At 37.7% G+C, this 14,355-nt stretch overlaps 1 protein-coding gene across 4 annotated transcripts in view; it reads right to left on the bottom strand.

The window, feature by feature from the left end:
- The window catches only part of MARCHF1 (membrane associated ring-CH-type finger 1), an 800,751-nt gene that overhangs the window by 784,941 nt on the left and 1,455 nt on the right, over positions 1–14,355 (bottom strand). The gene's annotated exons all lie outside the window — the stretch shown is intronic.

The following is a 14,355-nucleotide window of genomic DNA, read 5'->3' on the forward strand; positions in this document are numbered from 1 at the left end:
CCCTACCTTACATCACTCACAAAAGTTAACTTGAAATGGATTAAAGACTGAAATGTAAGATCTGAAACCATAAAACTCTTAGAAGAAAATATAAGGAAAAAGCTCCTTGACACTGGTCTGACAATGAATTTTTAGATATGATACCAATAGCGCACTGCAACAAAAGCAAAAATCAAGCAGTGGACTATATTAAACTAAAAATCTGCAGAGAAAAAGAAAAAATCAAAATTTGTTTAAAGTCTATCTATGGAATGGGAGAAAATATTAGCAAATCATCTACCTGATAAGGAGTTAATATCCAAAATATACAAGACACTCTTCCAACCCAATAATAAAAAATAAATAATCCAATTTAAAAATGGACAGAGGACCTGAATAGACACTTTTCCAAAGAACATATACAGATGGCCAACAGGCGTATGAAAAATACTCAACATCACTAGTCATCAGGGAAATGCAAATTGAAATCACAATAGGATGCCACCTCACACCTGTTAGGATGGTTGCTATCAAAAAAAACAAGAGATAGCGAGTGCTGGTGAGGATGTGGAGAAGAGGGACCCCATATGCACTGCTGGTGGGCATGTAAACTAGTACAGCTATTATGCGAAACAGTATGTAGCTTTTTTAAAACATTAAGAATAGAACTACCATATGATCCAGCGGTCCCCCTCTGTGTATATATCTGAAGTAATAGAAATCACTGCCTGCACCCCCATGTTCATAGCAGCATTATTCACAAGAGCCAACACAAGGAAATAACCTGAGTGTTCATCAGTGGACGAATGGATATGGAAAATGTATATATATATATAGTGAAATCTTAGCCATAAAAAAGAAGGAAATCCTGACATCTGTAACAACATGGATAATAAGGGCATTATGCTAAGTGAAATAAGTCAGGGAAAGATAGACACTGTCTGTTCTCACTTAATATGTAGAGTCTAAAAACTCCAAAGTCACAGAAACAGAAGAAGAATGACGGCTGCCAGGGGTGGAGGAGAACTAGTGAAGGTGGCACAAGGGTACCAACTTCCAGTTATAAGATGAATACGTTCTGGGGATGTAGTGTACAGCATGCTGCCTGTAGCTAACAATACCACGCTGAATACGTGAAACTTGCTCAGAGACGAGATCTCCCATTTCTCATCGCACACAAAAAAGGAACTATATGGGATGATGGATGTGTTAACTGAACTTACTGTGGTAATCATCTCATAGCACATATGTGTAACAAAACCTCACATTCCACGCCTTCAACTTATATAGTGTTCTATGTCAATTATATTTCAATAAAACTAGGGAAAAAATAAATAAATTTTTCAAAAAAAATGTTTTAAAGTATAAATACACAATAAAAACAGTATCTATATCATAGATTTGAAATAAAGATTAAATAAGTGATTCTGCTTAAAGTACCTTTCAAAAAAGTCAGTTCTCAATAAGTGTCAGCAATGATTGTTATTATTATTTTTATGATACAGAGACAACATGATTATCTACCCAGTATATAGAAAAGAACCTCAAAAAATCTACCAGAAGAAGCAAAATAGTAAGTTTGCTGGATGGAAAGTCAACATGTAGAAATCAATATTCATCACCAACAACAATTTAGAATGTGTGTCTTTTTAAATATTCACAATTATGAAAAAAAAAACAGTAATCATCCTGGGAATAAGACTTACAGAAGTTAAGGGAGATCCTTATAGAAAAAAAGTTTACAATATCATCAAAGCACCCAGAAGTAGAACTAGATAAATAGAGATGTGTAACATATATGTGGATTACAAGGCTCTATCTCAAAAATGACAGTCCTCTCAAATTAAACCATAAAATCAATGCACTTCCAACCCCAACAGGGGATAAGCCAGAGGCTTAAAAAAAAGATAAATCACATCCAAAGGGACTTGGTACAGAGATGTGATGATAGTTAAAGGAAGGATGTTGCTTGTTATCTCTCCCTTCACTACCACAACCACCACTACCTCCCAGACATGATGGAAGGGAAGCTCTGGAGTTAGGGAAATCCAGATGGAACCGGAGCCTTGTAATACAGGACTTGTGGGAATAGAAGTATGTACCCATCTATTGCCACATCTGCTAAAGCCAGAGAGGGAGCCAGAGCAATAAACTCCCTTAGCTCGCTCGCTCTCTCCCCAGGCTCCTGCTGGTGCCTCCCACCGGTTAAATCCAATAAGAAGTCAGAAGCCAAAGAATCACAAAGGACAGAGCTCCATGGAGAACTGGTCTAAAGAAACAACTGAAGAATATCCATCGTGTAGAATGTTTTATGGAATTTAACAGACAGATGCCACAATAACATGGAAAAGTTTATAAAAACAGCCAAGACAATTTTGAAAACTAAGGAGTAGAATTCTTTCTGACAGACATAAAGACAGCTTATAATGTTCAAAGGAACGAAGAATCAAGTATTGCATTGGCACAGAATTAGACAGAATAGATTTAAATATATGACACTTACATATGCCAGACTTAGCCTTACAAATCAATGGAAAAATTAAGGTAGAACAGTTGGCTATGTATAGGCCAGGGGTTGAGGAGTGGATGGTGGTCTCCACTTTTGAACAACCAGAAAAAATCCCAACTATGCCAGAGACCTTAGTGCAAAGCATTAATGCCTTCAATACGGAACTGGATCTTAGAATCTCTTTATAATCTTTAAGAAAAGACTCCTCCAACAAGTAAAGCCAAATTTATAGAGGAAATGAATGCTAAAACTGAGAGTAATAAAATTTCAAAATCTCTACGTAATAAATGACATTGTAATACAATTTTTAAAGAGAGAACAAGAAAGTATTTTCGATGAACATAAACGATAGAAAGTACTTAAGGTGTGTACAAGCAATTCTTAGAAGTGAATTATAAAAATCCGAACTTAAGGGGAAAGAAAAAACAAAGTATTTAAAAGGTAATGTACAAAAGAGAAGATTTAAATGGTCCTCATAAGATATGAAAAATGCTCTGGGGCACCTGGGTGGTTCAGTTGGTTGGACTCTGGGTTTTGACTCCAGTCGTGATCTCAGGATCTTGAGATGGAGCCCGGTGTCTGGTTCTGCTTAAGATCCTCTCTCTCCCTTTCTGTCCCTCCTCCTGCTCACACACACACATGCTCTCTCTTTCTCAAATAAATATGTAAAATATATAAAATCTTTTAAAAACATATGAAAATGGTCAACAGCACTAACTGTGTAAAGGAAAACAAAACACCAGTGAGTTATTTAGATTTTTACATGCAAAAAATAAGAAATCTGATAATTCTTCAAACATTGCCGAAGGACATGTAAACTGACACAACCACCACACTGAGAATATCATCATCTGTAAGGATAGACAGGCCTGTAAAGATCTGCTGAAAACAGAAATCTAGCCTCTACATTTTCACAATTTTACTACATATTTAAGTAGCTATAACTAATATATAAAATTACTTTTATGGTTGTAAGGGTTCTGAAAGTGATATAACATTATAATTATCCTTTGAAGCTTCCTATTTCACTCAAATTTTAAAGATTGAGCTACACTGACACATGGAAATTTTAGTTCATTCTAACATCTACATAGTATTCAATTGCTTCAAGATACTATAATTAATAATTTTTAGAATTTTTACATTAGCACAAATGACATTATCATAAATTTATGTCTCTATGCCCACACGCAAGTTTTTCTAGAAATATAATTGGAGAACACCTCCATAAATGTAATACCATACAGTTGGTAGACTACATTGACATGAAAAAAAGATGTCCAAGAGACATTATAAGACGACAAGGCACAGCACAATGCATATTTATCAAAATGTGTATGTTCTTATCTATCTGAGCATCACTGTATATGGTGTATGTGAGACTTAAATGTATATATTTTAGATAAATCTCAGGAAGAAAGTCAATATTTTTGAGTTGAAAGGGAATTAAAGAGGACTTTTATTTTTCACTCAATATTTCTATGTCGTTTAAATTTTTTTACAATAGATATGCTTTACCTGAAGTTTGACAGCTATAAAATGCTGAAAAAACTCCACACTTATTCTTTTATTTTGCATTGTGTTTACTATACTACTATGGTCTAGTAAAAATACCCTTTGATATCAGGTGGGATGTTTATGGTGCATACGCTTCACAAAATAATAATTAAGCAATTAACTTATCCTTCAAATAAAGTTTCCTTCATATCACTATCAAAGTGAAATGCTTTCATTATTGAAAATTCAAGAAGGAAGAAGGAAAAAGAAAGAAAGAAAGAAAAAAGAAAGAAAAAAAAGAAAGAAAGAAAGAAAGAAAGAAAGAAAGAAAGAAAGAAAGAAAGAAAGAAAGAGAGGAAAGGAAGAGAAAGGGAAAATATACACTTGCTGTATAATGATGCCAATTATTAATACTCTCCATTATTCCTTTGTTTATCTACGTGGAGGTGATGGTGGTTATTGTTGCCAAATTTCTTTGTCTCATGCAACTAAATCTCCAAATTTCATCCCCACCTAAAAAGTACCAAGACAACTCAAAACTTTATGTATAACATACATCTCATTTAAAAAAAAAAAAACTACACCTGACAGTTTAAAGAATCTATGTTAACTTTAACAATGGTATGAACTATTACATTAAATACCTACTATTTATTACGAGATTTACTTACTACCTTTAATCCTCATGACAACCCTCATAGAAAGTTGTACTATTATCCATGTATTGCAGAAAAGGAAATCAACATTTAAAAGCATTAAGCAATTTGGGCCAGTGTCCCCTCACAAATGAATAGACATTATTCTAAAACAGCTTTTTATGGCTTAGAGTCAGTCAGCTTTTCCAATGACCATTGTCTCCCATTTCTCTAATAGGGAAACTAAGCTTTTCTGTTTAAAAATAAATTTTCAAATTTTCTCTACGTAACAGACATTTCCCTAAGTAAAATATAATCATTTTTCTCTCATTGAGGAAGAATATAAAAGCATTTCATTTCTAAAAGCATAGACACCCCCCGAGCAACCACATGATAAGGTGGGTGCACGTGATCAAATTCACACCACAGCTGCTAAGTGAGTAGGAGCCCATGTGGACTAAAGGGCTTGTGAGTTCAGAGTCTGCAATCGACATAACTGTTACCACCACTAAAAAAAGAGAGAGAAAGGAAAAAATATAGGTTACTCTTTGCTCTTCACAAAACAGATAAAAGGAAAACTTGGTAATTTTAAATTGTTCTTTTAGTTATTTACTAAAATAAGTCAGTGATGATAATAACTTATTTAAAACAAACATTAATTCCAATTTTAAAAATGGGCAGAGGACCTGAAAAGACATTTCTCCAAAAAAGACATCCAGTTAGGCAACAGACAGATGAAAGCATGCTCAATATCATTATCAGGGAAATGCAAATGCAATGACATATTACCTTATGTCTGTTAGAATGGCCAGACTCAAAAAGAAAAAAATGAGAATGTGAAGAAAAAGGAAATCTCATGCACTGTTAGTGGGAATGTAAATCAGTGCAGCCCCTAGTGAAAATAGTATGAAGTTTCCTCAAGAAATTAAAAATAGAATTACCATCTGATCCACTGATTCCACTACTGGGTATTTACCCAAAGAAAAACAAAAAAAACACTAATTCAAAGATACAGGCATCCTTATGCTTATTGCAATTATTTACAATACTCAAGATGGAAGCAATCCAAGTGTCCATAGACCGTAGAAGGTATACCGAAAATGTGGTCTCTCTCTTTCTCTCTCTCTCTCTCTCACACACACACTCACAGAAATATTACTCAGCCATAAGAATTATGAGATCTTGCCATTTGCAAAAATATGCATGAACCTAGAAAGTATTATGCCAAGTGAAATAAGTCCAAGAAAGACAAATAGCGTATAATTTTCACTAATATGTGGAATCCAAAAAACAAATAAAAAGTAGAAATAGACCCATAAATACAGAGAACAAACTGATGGATGCCAGAATGGAAGGGCTGGGTGATGGGCAAAATGGGTGAAGGGGAGTGGGAGATACAGGCTCCCAGTCATGGAACCAGTAAGTCCCAGGGATAAGAGGCACAGCACAGGGAACATAGTGGTACTGAAATCGCATCGTATGGTGACAAATGGTAGCTACAGTTGTGTTGAGCACAGCGTGATGAATGTACAGCTGTCCAGTCACTGTGCTGTACACTTCAAAAGAATGTAACGCTGTGTACTGTGTCACTATATTTCAAGGAAAAAAATTCTTAGATCCCAGTAAGAGTTGTATCCTATACCATTGAGAGTCAAATTATTCAAAGAAATTCTCCCACTAGATGTATCTCCATTGAGTGTAACTTAGCATGAAATAGAAGATTCCTTTCATATCATTTTTCTCTATATGTAATTCTATCATAAAAGATATTGCGATTCATGCACAAAAGTATTAAAAAAAAATAACCAACCCCCACAAGAGAACAATTCAGATTTAACGGAAGCTATCACTTTGAAGTTTTGTCTCAGATGGTCATTTCTTTTCATTCAAGTATTTATTTACTTTAGCAAAAATAAATCATACCTATTAAAGATTATTTGGAAAATATGGATTAAATAGTTGGATAAAAAAAACCAACAATAGTTCTATGACCACCATCAACATTTTGAAATACGTCCTTTTAATGTTTAAAGAAAAACCAAGTTACTGAGTCCTGAGTGGTGGAAAAATTTTAACACCTTTTGCAACATTTTAACAGTATTTAACAGTATTGGTAACTATGGTTCACCCTAATGACAAAAGTCCACAGAAACAGTGTCTATTACCACTGCTTTTAAGATTGGTTTCTTGGGATCCCTGGGTGGCGCAGCGGTTTGGCGCCTGCCTTTGGCCCAGGGCGCGATCCTGGAGACCCGGGATCGAATCCCACGTCGGGCTCCCGGTGCATGGAGCCTGCTTCTCTCTCTGCCTCTCTCTCTCTCTCTCTCTCTCTCTCTGTGTGTGTGACTATCATAAATAAATAAAAATTAAAAAAAATTAAAAAAAAAAAAAAGATTGGTTTCTTAATTTGTGTCTGTCTACAGAAACTAAAGGAGGAGATATTTCTCCGATTTTGTTTCTCACAGTCCAAGGGTAGTTATCCTCTACTATGAATGTTGTAAGGAACAAATCGAGAAGTCCCACACTTTACCTTTTATACTTGTTATTCAACATCTCGATAATCTGCCCAATTAATTCTCCCACTTCTAATCCCCTCTTATTTATTGTTCATGGTACAAATCTTCCTGTCATGTAGTAATTACTGAATAAATACTTGTTTCTCCATTTACTTATTAAACATTTTTAAAAGATTTTATTAATTTATTTGAGATAGAGCAAGAGAGAGAGAGAGAGAATGAGCACGGGATGTGCATACTGGGGGGCGGGGGGAAGGGGCAGGAGAGGGAGAAGGAGGCTCTCCACTGAGCAGCGAGCCCCATACCGCACCAGCTCGATCCCAGAGCCCCGGGATCAGGACCTGAGCCAAAGGCAGATGCTCAGCCCATTGAGCCACCCAGGTGCCCCTTATTAAACATTTTAAAAACAATACAGGATTAAGAGATTTCATAAAAGGTTAAGTTTGAAAGTAACCAATAAAACTAAACCAAGGTATATAATTAAAAAGGGAGAATTGTGGGCAAGAGCTCTTGTATATATTATGCTAAATCTTAAAAAGGGTCACTTCACACTGTGTCTGGAATATAACTTTGGGTTCCATTAAGGCAAAATTGCTAAGAAATATCAAAGGAAATATAGCTCTAAGTGGAAAATAATTTGACTCTAGTTCCCTGAATTTCAAATTTGGGAGGAATTAGCAGAACCAGAATCCAAACTTGTGTGAGTACGCAGGCAATTTAACTTTATTAAAACTTAAGCACAGGAACTCATCTGGGACAGAGTAATTAAATGTGGCCCTGCACCATGCTTCAGCACCATCTCTACAGACGCTCCGTGTTACACTGTTAAAATCAATCTCAAGTCAAATTTTAGTTGAAATGCTTTTAAAAGAGAAAAGTCTACCTACAATTACGACCCTAAAAATTAACAAATAACTAATTAAAATCTATAAATTTTGTAACAATATAAAACTACTTAGATGTAGAGTTTTAGAAGCTTTTGATGCAGGTCTTAAGATATCATCAAGAGGTAGGACAAATAAATCCATCAATAAATGAATAAATACCTCATCCCTTATCTTTCAACTCTATGTAACTAGAAATCCACTAACTAAAAATCATCAATTCCTACAATTCTCACATTTTTAAATATCCATGACTTTAAGTATCTGTTAGTCTGCATGGATTATATACTGTTCTCCCCAGGTCCTGCATAGATTTGCTTTTTGCTCCAACATCATCTGGTTTATTCACAAGGCCCCTCCTTACTGTCACCATCACACACACACACACAATCACATACATACATGCGTACACATTTCATCCTTTAATACTCAAAGCAGCATTTTGTGACAGTCCCTCCTACTTGGCACATCGCCCTCCTTCGGGCTTATCTGGACTCCCTCGAAACTGTCAAGCTTTCCGGACAACAGGTCTTGAGCACGCTTCCTCTGTCCCCCTGTTAGAAAACTCTTCCCTTCTCTCTCCATCTAATTAACTCGTTTTCATCCTGTTGATCGATGGCAGCTCAAGTGTCACCCTCTCAAGGCGGCTGGCCCGGATCTCCCTCGCTAAGTCAAACTCCTACAACAGGCTTTCTGGTCATTGTGTTCTTGTCCTTCAAGGCATTCACTCTGGCACGTGTGCTTCTGTTTGTGTAGTTACCTAATTAATTTCACAGAAATAAAACTTTCCAAAGAGGCAGTAATCACGCCACATTTTACTACTCATTATACCACCAGAACCTAATCAGGGAATATATATTAAGGGGAAGTAAAAAAGGAGGGAGGGAGGGAAGGAAACTGATTAGGTCCACGGATGACCTCATAGTTAGTAAAAGAATTCTTTCACTGGCCTCACTTGGTGACTTGAAAGATGACGGATTTGTAAACCAAATACCTTTGAAAAATACATTGTTTTAGCTTTTTCCCTACCACCTCTCCCACCGTAAATGGATGTGGCTTAGTCTGATGCTTTTTCTTTCTTTCTTTTTTTTTTTTTTTCATTTTCCTCTACAGAAAAAAAAAAAAAGTATTTTGGCATGAATCTTAGGCCAAGTTCTCTTTAAAAGCAGAATGCAAAATTAAAACTTATGTGCTAATAGTAAAAGGCAATCCCAGGGACAACTGGGTGGCTCAGCGGTTGAGAGGCTGCCTTTGGCTCAGGTCGTGACCCCAAGGTTCTGGGATCGAGTCCTGCATCGGGCTCCCTGCGTGGAGCCTGCTTCTCCCTCTGCCTGTGTCTCTAACTCTCTCTCTCTCTCTTTCTCTCTCATCAATAAATAAATATACTTAAAAATAACAAAATAAAAGGCAACCCCAGAGAATAAGAATGAAGCACCATGTAAAGTGAAATAGGAAATACAACCCAAACAAGTATATGGAGTTGGGTTGTCACCGTGGCCAAGTGAGGCTCCACTCCACCTGGCCCCTGGGAGGAACTGCAGAAGCCTCTTTCCCGCACAACCGCCCACCCATCCCCACAGACTGAGGGGTTTCTTAAGGGGCATTAGCTCCTCCCCACTTTGAGGCTACACTTTTAGGGGCAGAGGGAGACCTAAGGCACGCTGCTAAAACCACCAAGCAGAAGGCAAAAGGTACTCAGCATTAGTTCCAGGTGAGAAGCCAACACAATTGAGGCACGGCCTGCCTACCTCGTTTGCCACGGTCGTGGACACAACTGGAAGTGAGTCTGAAAGGATGTATGGCAGGCCCAAGGGCACGGGACACACCCTGAGAGAGTCACAGCACTGCTCATCGGAGCGTCGGCCTCAGATAACGAGCAAAGCCACACCACGGCCCCGAATTTCTCACTCTCCCCACGCTCCCCGAATCTCCTCGCGTCGCGCAGGCCACGGAGGGGAAGGCGGGCAGGTAGACCCCATTCCCGGCATTCTGAACACCCTGGTGTAAGACGGAAGCTCGGTGACTTCTAATATGTTATCTGGAATATACAATCACTTAAAAATAGCATTGTATATTTTAGTTCACTTTGAGTATCCATCCGTCGCTAGACAGATTCCACAAAAATTCTAGGTCAATCCACAGAAGTGTAGTTAATTTAAGCCCTACTTGAAGTATATTGTTAAAGACATTATTTCTAAAGCTACTAACTACCATTTGCAACATTTCTTCTGGAAGAAATATATTCTTGTTTGGGGGATAGTCGTCCACATACCAATGAGAAAAGAAGTTGACACGCTATTAACTTATTGACTCTATTATATGCCAATGACAAGATACCACTCTGTTATCAGTAACAACTTGATAAAGGACAACGGTCTCTAGGAAGAGGGAAGCTCCAGGCTTTCCTGCATTCTTCACTGCCTATATGTGGGATCCATCTGCAAAGTTAGAGTGATTCACGGATCATGGGATGCCTATGTTCAGAAAAAAAAGTGAGTTTTTACATACATACGTGTGCACGTGTGTGTGTGCTGCGTGTAGAGCACTCCTAGGAGAAAGACGAGTTTTGCCAATTTATTATATTTAGTCACCATGAAGTTGAATTTACTAGCTTCAAGATTTCAGATGCAGGAGGCATTGAAGGGGGGAGCTGAATTTTGATGATGCTTTTCTCCCCCCGAGTTGAAGAGTGGGGGCATTTGCCAATCTAGACAGACACCAAGAGCTGAGAATATGGGCTTTGCTTGAGCAGGGGACCACACATATGGGACAGGGAATCCAGCAGACGTTTTAGCAGTTTTGTGGGGCTGGAGATAAAGACATTAGGGACAGGAGGCACCGAGATCTGAGTGAGAAATAAACGATGAAACATCAAGGTGACACACGCATAGTTTTACCCATGACATTTGCTGCCATACGAAGCTATACAGATGATGCTAGGAAGAAAGCTTCTGAACCGAAGAGCAGGATTCTCAGAAGTATTGCCCTGAATTGTATTTAGTACCTGTGAACGCTCCAGGGGATGCTCTAAATATCTATGCCTCAGCAGCTAGGTTCCCCTCCAAGGTATGAAGACTATTAGCACTTGACTCAGCCCAGTCACTGATTAGAGTACAGGACTGGCCACCTCTCCATCTTCTTTGCTTAGCAGAAGGAAAGCTGACAACTCTTTGGACTTAAATGAATCATCTAGAGCCTCTAGAATCTGTATACTCAATTACTAAAACCAAGACTAAAGAGATACTGAAAAAAAAGCTCACAGTAACCCAATTATTGGCATTAACCGACAAAATTTTAAAAGAATTTTGATTAGTATGTTCAAAGTAACAGAGGAAAAAGGTGAAAAAATAGATTAACTGGTATCTATAGAAAAGAATGAAATGCACATTTGAAAACCGAAAAAATACAGTAACTAGAGTAATAACCCATAGATGAGCTTGACAGTATAACAGGTATAGTGATGGAAAGCAGGCTAGAAAACTGGAAGAAAAAGTCAAAGGAAAATATTCGCACAAGTATATATAGAGAAAGAAAGAGGAGAAAATTGTGAAACAAGTATGAGCATGTTGGGCACAGTGAAACCATGTATCAAACCTATAATTGAGATCTCAGAAAAAAAATGAAAAGCAACAGTGGAGTAGAGCTCTGTGTCAAGAATTTGCCGATGAATTTCATCGAAAACATACCAATCCACAAATTCAGGAAGCTCCTCAAATTCTAAGGGGGATAAATAAAAAGAAAACTGTACTACCTAGAAACATCAGAGTAAAATAGAAGAAAAATAAAGACAAATGAAAAATCTTAAAATCAGCCAGAGACAAAGACACATGATCTTCAAAACCACAAGACCAACAGGTTTGATGGAATAAACTAAAGCGTTGAAAGAAAAAAAAAAACTGCCAAACAAAAATTCTATGTCCTTTTTACACAGTCTTTAAAAATAAAGGCTGTATAAAAAGATGTTCAGGCACAAAAAATAAGGGAATTTGTTGCTAGCAAACTTGCAATTAAAGACATACAACAACCCATTTAACAACTTTTATGACAAATTGCAATAAATGAATTGTCAAGAATGCCACTAATTAAAAATATTAGTTGTGTAAAATAGAAATCAGCTCATTTGCTGTGTGCACCATACCCTGTGAGAAATGCAGGGCAGATATTACCGTCTTTATTTTGAAGGGAAGGAAATTAATGTTCAAGAGATCTGAAGCCTGTCCTCAGCTGCATGACCAAGCCAGGCCAGAACACGTATTTCCGACCCAGGGTTCATCATTCTGACATTTGGAAATAGAAAATATGTGATAGAGGTGTCTGGCTGGCTCGGTTAACAGAGCACACAACTCTTGCTCTCAGAGTCGTGGGTTCAAGCCCCATCTTGGGGGTAGAGGTTATTTAAAAATGAAAACTCTAACAAAATAGTAATAGTGTCATCGAGGCCCATTCAGTTGCACAATGTGTCCAATACGAAACAAAAGGATGATTCTGGCTTCTGGAGATTTTGTGTCAAATTTCCTTGAATTTGGCATTTAAAAACTCCACTAACGATGCTATTTTAACCCAATAAATAAGATACTCTCACACTCTGGAATGTTTTCTACCGTTTCACAATAGTTGACTATCACTCTTAACTTTACAATTCCAAAGAAGCTGAGCCACCAAAACTTCTCAGTCCAAAAGATTTTACTTGACCAATTTCCGTATGGAAGGCCTACACAAAAGTCAACACTGCAATGTTTTGTGATCCATAAAACATCCTTAAACTGGAAGTTGAAAAACAGCATGGAAAAGCCCGTAAGACCATCTCTGACTGAGTTCAAGATACCATTTTGCCTCAAGGAAGGCGGAGCGATTCGCTGTGTTACAGACCCTACAGTAGCTGTTCAAATCAGGCAACTGCAACAGCGAAAACAGGAGGCCGTCTAATAGAAACCTAGTCCTCCTACATACTCTCTTCTTAGGAATCTTCCAGCATTCTGACATCACGCTCTTTTCTATGACCTTGAAACATCCCTGTTGCCTCCTCTGGGCAAGATACTATAGTTTTGCCTTTGTCTTATAAGGCAACTTCTTCTTACCTCCCCAGCTAAGCAACCGGATGTAACAAGATGCCCAAGTATTTGTGAATACCTTAAAAAACATCGTGATAATATTCTCTCTCTAGCTCAGGGATATTATTTTACTTCGTATTTTTAAAAACAACATTGTACTGCCTATCAAATATATGAAATCATATGTATTCATAAAATGCTTACACTTTCTGAGCACTTTCCTCACATATTCTAGTGTATGTCTAGTGTATGCACCCAGGTCATTGTTTACCTTCTTGGGTAAATATTTTCAAAGCCAAAGATTTCAAACATAAAACGTAACCTGTTATCTTTAATTGAGATTTTTACTTACCACATAAAGGGAATAACATATTCTATTGTTAAAGGAAATATCATCTCCCAAATACCACTAGCCAAATGCCGTATGCCTCCTGCTTACGACTGCTCACTCACTGTCTGACTGGGATTACATATATTTGAAACAAATGCGTATTTTTATGTTGGGTACACCCCATCGCATAAGCACATCAGCAGCCCCTATGTTCACTGGGCTAATTTCAAAGAGATTTTGTCACTCTAATATGTAAGCAAGGCAGCCAACATCGGCAACAGGTTCTCTAAGAACCTTCATGTTAAAGCCCCTTAACTTTTACTATAAAGGGAAGCGTACAGCAAAGTTAAAGAGCAATAAAACTTTTGAACAAACAGGTGGAGCCCTTTGTGATGAGAAGTCAGGAAACAATGAAATAAAATTACTTCTGAATCACGGAGTAAATGTCGCTGCTAACCCCAAAAGCCCTGGATCCGGGTAAGCTCGTATCAGGGACCTCTTAATATAACCTAACACAATCAAAAATCTAATTACTGACTTCCCAGGAGGAGCGACGAGTGTGTAAAGGCCAATAGTGAGCTTTTGAAAAAGCCAAAAAACTGATGTGACATCCTTTTAGTCCCACCAGTTACATCCAGTACAATCTCCCTCCCTCATCTCATCCAGGCAGCTCCTTTTCCACTTCCACCACATGGTTAAATCCCACTCATCCTCCCCTAGGTCTGTTCTAAAGAGACCTCCCACTTTACCAGAAGATCAATCGCTGGTCAAGAAAATTCACTTTTATTCTACGCTATTGGAAAGATCACCTGTCCTTTAAAGAAAAAGCAAGGGTCTCCAGGCAAGCCAGCCAGCCTTTTCAAGAAAAAGAAAGTAAAATTGCGATTTGCGTTATAACAGGTTGTTACTTTCTTCCACCGGCCGGGGCCCCGCTCGGAGGCTGGAGGCGGGCC

This window comes from Canis aureus, chromosome 13 (assembly GCF_053574225.1).
Source record: "Canis aureus isolate CA01 chromosome 13, VMU_Caureus_v.1.0, whole genome shotgun sequence".
Taxonomy (NCBI): domain Eukaryota; kingdom Metazoa; phylum Chordata; class Mammalia; order Carnivora; family Canidae; genus Canis; species Canis aureus.